At 32.3% G+C, this 8839-nt stretch overlaps 1 pseudogene; it reads left to right on the top strand.

The window, feature by feature from the left end:
* Positions 1 to 4054: 4054 nt before the first annotated feature.
* Positions 4055 to 6929, top strand: LOC137617560 (uncharacterized; annotated as a pseudogene).
* Positions 6930 to 8839: the final 1910 nt, after the last annotated feature.

The raw sequence follows: 8839 nt of genomic DNA, 5'->3' as shown, positions 1-8839 counted from the left end.
ACCTAGGGAATTTAATGGATTAAACAAATGTTGCTGGAAGAAATAATTTACCTTTGCGCTGATTAAACACCACCAAAGTATAAGTCATGCTTCCATCCAAGACGTGTGGCCACGTAATGAAAATACACAGATTTGGAATGAAGTCTAAATTATTGCATTGCTAAGCTATCTGTGTCTCCCAAGGTTTCCTCCCGAAATCAAATACTGTGGCGTTATTTATTATGACGGGCAGCCTGGTCCGAGTTATGTGAATTTCCAGTTCTTTAAACCCATTTAATTTCAGCGTGTTTGTTAAGCTGGGTCACTGGCAGAGCTAGAAATAGCTATATGCTTTGCTTAGTTGATTTTTTTACATTAATTTTGCTTATTTTCTCACTTATACGTAGGATTTTCTAATACTTTCCGTTATGGAGACTATATCAAGCGTTAGTTACACATAATGAATAGTCTCTTTTAAAAGAGAAAAAAGAAATAGATAAAACATATAAGTCAATTAAAACACAAAAGATGAAGTAACTGCATGTGGTTTTTATGAAGAACAGATCATGAAGAACTTTTGAGAGAATAGGAAATATCTCAGTCTAAAGTATAAGATGGAACTATTTCTTCATTAAATGAAACTCCAGCTAAGATCATGAGCATCCATATATCAAGTCTCTTATATAAATATTAAACTTAGTAAGGTAATTCTCTTACTTGTATATTTATATAACTCTAATTAAAAGCCCCACAAAACTTGAATGAAATCAGTAGTTGAAACTTTTGGTAGAATATCATAAGATAACGCATCAAAAATTTATTTTGAGATTTGAGGGAACAACGAGCAAGAGGTTGATTATTTACGATGAAGAACCGTAATTATAAATAAACACATCCTCTATTTTCTTGCTGCCACAATTAAAGATTTCTTGATTCCAGAGACTTCATTGAAGGTAACCCTTTCTTTTTTTTTCGAATATGTATCTTCAATTTAGCAAAGGATTTAAAAGGTTAATAATCTAGTTGAAATCACACACAATTATTTTATTATATCATCCTACCACGAAGCAAAAATCATTGACAGGAATTCAATGTATATAATGAATAATTTTGATTATATTTTAACACTCCCTTATAAGAGACAAGTGCTTATCATAATAATTCACTTGTTTAAGATTTTAATCATAGTATCAAAAATCTTTTTCAGGATATATTTTTGGGTCATGTAAAATATACAATTTGGTTTATACGGGTTAAACAGAGCAATGCCTCGAATAGATATCAGATCAGCGAACATTTTTTGAGCAAATAGTTATAAAACACTTCAACCAAAAATTCCTTACTCCAAGCATACGTTAAATACATACCATCAGCTGGAACTCATCAAAGACAGAAAGTATTGAACTCAAAAGATATTCTTATGCATAATTTTAAACTGTGATGGAATAAGGTTTATTAGACATTAATGTTGAGTGTAGGTCTTTGGTTTTCCTAAAACTTACCCTTACTTTTTTTGGACAAATCCTAGTCATTTTGCAATGCTTAATATCTCAATTATGTTTCTTAACTACCAAGTTGAGGTTTTACTTTTTGCTGGGCTTTATAAGTGTAGAATGGGCTCACATTTCACTTAAAACAAATATATATATATATATATATATATATATATATATATATATATATATATTTATATATATATATATATATATATATATATATATATATATATATATATATATATATATATATATATAAATATATATATATATATATATATATATATATATATATATATATATATATATATATATATATATATATATATATATACATCATCATCATCATCATTATCGTCATCTCTTATGCCTATTGCTGGAAAGGACATCTGTTATATTTTGCCAGTCGTTATTTCCTGAGATTTTAAATCAACGCTTCCTTCATCATCTCTCACTTCACGCTTCATAGTCCTCAACCATATTAGGCTGGGTCTTCCAACTCTTCTAGTGCCTTGTGGAACCCATTTGAAAGTTTGGTGAGCTAATCTCTCTTAGAGAGTGCCAAAAACATGTCTAAACAATCTCCATCCACATATGGTACTCAAGTATTCTCTCTTATATATTCATTCCTAATTCTATCCTGCCATTTAATTCCCAGTATTCTTCTGTGGACTTTCTTCTCAAATCTACAGAATCTGTTAGGATTTTTTTCATTTTCCTACCACGACTCGTGTCCATACATTAACTCCGATTTTAATAAAATTATATATAGTATGATTTCAGGATATTTGATTTCCATTTTTTTTTTAACCCAGTCATTATCTGATTTACTCGTTTAAAGGCTGGCATTGATCTAAAATTCTAAAAATCATGTTTTAAAGATCATAGTTCATAAATATTTAAATCACTCAACCTCATTAATCCTTTCTCCTTCACTTGATATTTCGTCTTACATTGCATATACCGTTTTCATCATCTCAGTCTTTCGTCGGTTTATTTTGAGCCCAATCTCATGTGATATTTCATGCATTCTGGTAATGAATCCTTTGCAGGTCCTTTTGTGTTCTGCTAATAAGAAGAGCGTCATCAGCATACTCTAGGTCAGCTAATTTCCTGTTACCAATCCAGTCCAATCTTTTTCATTATCCCCAACTGTTCTATGCATTACAAAATCTACGAGTAGGATGAACAACATGGGGGACAATATATTCCTTGGAGTATTCCACTGTTCACTGGAAATTCTTTTAATAGGACTACATTAACATTAACTTTGCACTTGCTATGCTCACGAACAGTCTTAATCAAATTCACATATTTAAGAAACACTATACAATAACGCAGGACTCTCAACAGAATTGGCCATTTCACAATCCAAAAATGGCATCAAAAGTGGACTTGTATATTTTACACATTACTGTACATCCTGTCCTATAATGAAAATGTGGTTAATACAACTGCCTTTTCTAAACCCTTCTTGTCCACCTCTAAGCTTTTCAACATTTCTTTCTAGTCTCTTTAGAATAAGCAAAGTATACATTTAAATGGGATGTTTCTTTATATATTGCAATCAGTCAGATCCCCCCCCTTTTTTTTGTGTGTGTGTTTGTTTGTGTGTGTGTGTGTGTGTGTGTGTGTGTGACCTTCTCACCAACACTCTTAGCTCCCACTCATCAGGTTTTGCTTCTTCATGTTACACTCTAGGAAATAATTCGATAAGTATTTTGGCTTTCAGTTAATTTTCGGCCAGTATCATCTCAGCAGTTATTGCATCGTATCCAGGGACTTTCCAAGAGGGTAGCTTCAACTTCAAACACACATAATTCATTCATGGACACTTCAATGTCTTCCTCAGCCTAAGGTATATCAATCAAAGTGTTCGCTTCATATATGCTATTCATGACGCCACTAAATTGTTCCAATTGTTTCATCATATTCTGTTATAACCAGATTTTTTTTTTCTTCTTTGAAATGGGTTTATGCTTCTTCTTTTTTGTCCACGAGAAGCTCCCATTAATAATTCTGTGAATAATTCTTACACAATAGCACATCTCAGAAATCTTAGCTTTGTCAGCCTCATCTGCTAAGCTGAAAAAAAATAATTCATGAAGCACGTAGCCTTCTACCAGGACTAAAAAAAATATATATACAATTCATACAAATAATATTATTTCACTTGTAAAAATTCCTATTAGATCATAGTCTGAAAGAAATTAATATAACAAACTATACTATTTTAATTCTTAAAGTAATGTTAGTATGAAATATATGCACGTAATATGATAAAAGATTTGAAAAATGATTTATTAATGATTTTATTAAAACTATTGAATTTCACTAAACGCCTTTTTCATAAAATAACTAAAACTTATATCAACGGAATTTTTATTAAAAATTATTTTGAGTAGCTCTTATCATTTATAAAAGTCTTTCAAAAAAGAAAAAAATAGATTTGTTAGAACATTCGATAAATAATATTCCTCTATGACTATTATTATTATTATTATTATTATTATTATTATTATTATTATTATGATGATGATGATGATGATGATGATGTCCGAATAGAATTTGCGTTCATAATGAGGTAACCGAGAGAGAGAGAGAGAGAGAGAGAGAGAGAGAGAGAGAGAGAGAGAGAGAGAGAGAGAGAGAGAGAGAGAGTTTGGATATTGAACTAAGAGTAATATTTCTAACCCGTCAGGATGCTTTTCTTTAAATTTCACGTCTGTTTTCCAAGACTGCATATGCACTTGTTTTTTTTTTCTTTTCGCTTACATGAAAAGGTCCCTGGTGGATAAATCTTTAATATGTTGGATCATTTCGCCTAAATTTCAAAGAAAAAGTAACTTTCATATTCGTAGTTTAATCTTATATCCCGCTATGCAGTTTATATTAATTTTTACCCATCTCCCTGCCTGATTGTGATCCATACATCACTTGTCCGTCACTTTTAAGAAATTAATAAAATAAGGGTGTCGTTACCCTCTGTATCTTTCGTCTGATCTCTAAGCTTTATCAGATGAGTTTACCTCCCTCTATCGAAATGGGATTTGGTTTTTCCCCTCTTCATTGCTCTGCAGAGGAGAAGTTAAATTATTTTAAGAAAAATATACATTTCAAAAGTTATCAGAAATCTTTTCATTTTAAGGAGCAGGTGAGCAATGCTAAGTGAAGGGGAACAATAATATCCACATCCCTGTTATGTTAGGGTTTGTGTCCAAGAGCAATTCATAGGTAGATACTACCATTAGAGAGTTATATGGTCATTTGATTGGCCAGATAGTACTACATTAGATCCCTCTGTTTATGGCTCGTTTTTTCTTTGCCTACACAAACAATTCTTCTTCACTTAAAGGGTGAACTACCGTACTGTAAATTTCCAGTGGCTACTTTTCACTTGTAACAGTAAAAGAGATTTTATAGCTATTCTAGGCTGCTCCTCTGGAGAAGGGCACTGAAATATCAAATAATTGTTTTCTAGTTTTGGTTAGTGGTATGGCGTTTGCACCATGGAAATCCCCTGTCCTGGATTAGAGTTCTCTTGCTTGAGGGTACACTCGGGAACACTTATAACTGTCTTCTCTGCCTGTCTTTTTTTTTTTTTTTTTTTTTTTTTTGAATTGTGTGGTAGGTTGGCTTAAACTCTTTTGGGAACATTGATTTGTATATCCATATGAATCTTTTATTCTATTTTTTTGCTAAGTATAAAATTTTATATATGATTATATATGATAATTATAGAGAAAATATTTTTTTTCACTCTTTGCTCATCGTGTTTTTTTTTTACCTATTTTGAAAAATGACACCTTGAAATAATTAATTTATAAGTAGAAAAAATATATACACTTTTTTTACACTCCTTATATTCCCTAAGTAATTTTCTTTGATAATATAATATTCTTAAATATTACCATAATAGTGATGTGAATTATTTACTGCAATGTTCTGAAAATAGGACTCTTGAACACTGGACCATTCTGTATACCCTGATTTATCCACTATCCTGCACTAACATGTTGAGCCGCTCTCCTCTGATGCTGTAAAACAGGTGTAATTCTGTTCATACCTGAGCCTTGCAGGATAATCAGTTTGGGTTTGGTTTTCGCTGAGGAAGCAGCACTACATATGAGGAGTGTTATCGTAGATCTAATTTACTTATATGTATAATTTTATCTCTATCAGAAGTATCATCCTAACCACCACCCTCAAATTTCCTTCTCTTTATTATTCCTTTTACTACCATCATTACTATAATTGTTGTTACTGTTTCTGTTGCTTTTTCTATTACTATAATATTATCATTACTGTTCATGTTGTAGTACTATTATTACTGTAATAACTGTTACTGTTACTGCTATCATAGTAATTGTTGCTGCTCTTACTGTTACTCTTGTTATTACTACTTTTGAAGTAGTAGTAGTATTAGAACTTAGTTCAGTATTACTATCACTGCAATCAATATCATATCTATTATTGTCATGATCGCTATCCTCGAGATCATTATCATTATATAATTTTATACCATGCCATTAAATTCCTTATTTTTTTTTCAGATAATCACCAATACTACCTTTGTCACCATAAAATTCTCTTTATTATCTCCATCATAAATAACATATTTCTTTGTTTTTTCTATTGCTATCAGCATTGTTTTTATACATATTTTCCTCATTCTATCAAAACTTGTCTATCGAAACATTATTACTGAAATACACTTAAATTTTCAGTCCTTTCCTTTTCTCTCTATGTGCAACAATCTGAATATATTCTAATTATTGTTTTTTTTTTTTTTTTTTTTTTTTTTTTTTTCAGTACAAAGGCCCCTCAAATGCCCTATCAATATCTATGTGATGCGCTGAAGAAGTTACTGAATCAAATTCCGATGTTATAGATATATGTTCATTCTTCCTCCTCCTCCTGAGGATCTTCCTGCTGATAACGATGAAGAAAATGATGATGATGCTCTCGATGGAGATGGAATACCTGATGAGATTAGTAAAGAGCTTGAAGTTCATGGAAATACAGTAGATAGAAATGAACATTAAGATGAAGAGATTCAAATTTTCAGGGAAAATGGAAGATGCCGTAAAAGAGAAAATCTATCATTGGATTTACACTTTGTTCCGAAATGTGATTCTGGAGCTAACTTAGGCATAGGAATATTAAAGATATATAAGCTTTTCTTCTAAGATGAAATCATTACCCATCTGAAAATGCAAAATTATTTGCTAAAAGGGATAAGAATTAAAAGGATTTCTGTATTGATGATGAAAACATGAATAAGTTTTTGTGATGACTTTTAATTTGTGCCACAGTGTCCCGTCTAAGAATTACTATTGTTCCGTAAGTGATAACTTAGATATACCAATATTTCCTAAGACCATTACTGGGGAAAAGTTCAAATTGACCAAGAAATATTTTCATAGAGCAGATAACAATAATGTGGCAAAATAAAAAATGGCTAAGATTTTACCTTTGCTTAATATAGTCAGAGAGAACTGTTAATAACATGGCCTATTCCATGAATTTCTGAGCATTGATGAAATAATGATCCCATATCATAGCCATCACACAATGAGAAGTTATATGAAATAAACCTGTCTGATTTTGCTATAAGATGTGGGCAATGTCTAGTGCTGATGGCTACCCAGGGCTATCCAAAATATTTTTCCATTTATTGTGGCAAGGATGAAAACACAAAGCTACAACTTTGATCTCAATTTGTTGTAGACATGTTGCAGGAGCCAGTGATGAATAAGGATTCGCATGTCATACTTTTATTTTCTACAATATTTTTCAAAGACTATACACTGATGGTTGATCTTACAAAGCAAGGCTTAAGTGCTTGTGGAACAGTCAGAAAAAACTATACAGGAAAATGTCCCCTTAAAAAAAATGGAGAAAAAAAGAGAGAGGTTTCTATGCATACAGAACAGATGTTAAGGGTGAATTTTCAGTTTTGTGCAAATATTTTACCCTTAAGTGTCTAACGTTCTTGTTTTTGGGAACACACGAAATTAATAAAGTAAATAAAATATATATTTGGATGTATTTTATTTTCATAAATTACACCTAAATGAATAAGTTTTGAGATATTTGTGCATCTACCGAACTTCCTTCAGTATGCAGACATTAAAGGCTGAAGTAGATGTCAATATAAACTCTGGGAAATGTTTCATTTTAAATCGGATGTGATGCCTTTCTAAAAACACTTGATTAATATCAATATTTTCAAAGTTATTAATGCATTTTTAAACAATCTAACTTAAACCGAAGATATTGTAAAAATAGCCTGTAGTTATTTTGTTTTTTTTTTCTTATACCCGACTTGCCAAATATCGACATTATTTTTTTATTAGTTCATCATATTTCATTGACGAGAGACAACATCATAATTACAATATGGTGTTCAAATTTCTCTACAATGTTGAATATATATTATTGTTGATTCGCATTTCATTCAAAGACATTTGAATCGTAAAAATTTCAAAATACACGGCGAACTCCTTCAACCTTCTTACCAAAGGATTTAATTATTCGATACTCTATGAACGTTGCTTCAGTTTAATAGTTTCTGATGCCCTTCAGAATATATTCTATTTAAAAAAGAAGAAAGAAAATGGTACTAAACATGAGAAAATTTCTAGCTTCGTAACTAGCTTCCAGGTCTACACGCATGTATTGTGACGGTGCCGAGTAAGGGTGTGAACTCAAAGGCAGATTGGAAACGACTGAGTTATATTATTGTGGAACACTCTCCTTATATACAAAACCTCAAGGCAACAGGACATAACAAGTTCACAAGACAGAAAATATTATAGAGGAAAAACCAGACAGGAATTTTCATGTTCGTTTTAGTGCTAGGGAAGAGCGAAGATACAAGCATAATATATACAAAAGGAATTATCTACAATTGTGTGAAACACGGTTGGTACATGGCTCCCCCCCCTAAAAATGACATACTGTACATGTTAAATAGGGCGCCCTGATCTAGAGAGGCGAACTGTAGGCGGGTCATCTGGCAGAAGATAAGCAGGTTTTAGACGATCAATGGAGACCCAGTCTTCTTTGCCCCGAATGTTAAGGAGGAATGCTTTCGGATTGCGTCGGATCTCAAGGAAAGGGCCCGTGTAAGGGGGCGTTAGTGGTGGCTTGCTGGTGTCGTTGCGCAGGAAGATGTGCGTTGCAGAGTGCAAGTCTGTTGGTATGTGATGCTTCGCTGGGGGCTTGTAAGTCTGGCGACACGGAGTAGATTTTCCCACGACGTGACGTATGCGCTGGAGATCGTCGAAGGAGGTTGTAGAAGGAAAAAATTCGGCAGGGACGACCAACGGGTCGCCATACACCATTTCGGCTGCCGAGAC

The sequence above is a fragment of the Palaemon carinicauda genome, chromosome 23 (genome assembly GCF_036898095.1).
Source record: "Palaemon carinicauda isolate YSFRI2023 chromosome 23, ASM3689809v2, whole genome shotgun sequence".
Taxonomy (NCBI): Eukaryota; Metazoa; Arthropoda; class Malacostraca; order Decapoda; family Palaemonidae; genus Palaemon; species Palaemon carinicauda.
The sequence above is the reverse complement of the archived record's forward strand: the minus strand, read 5'-3'. Positions and strand labels throughout refer to the sequence as shown.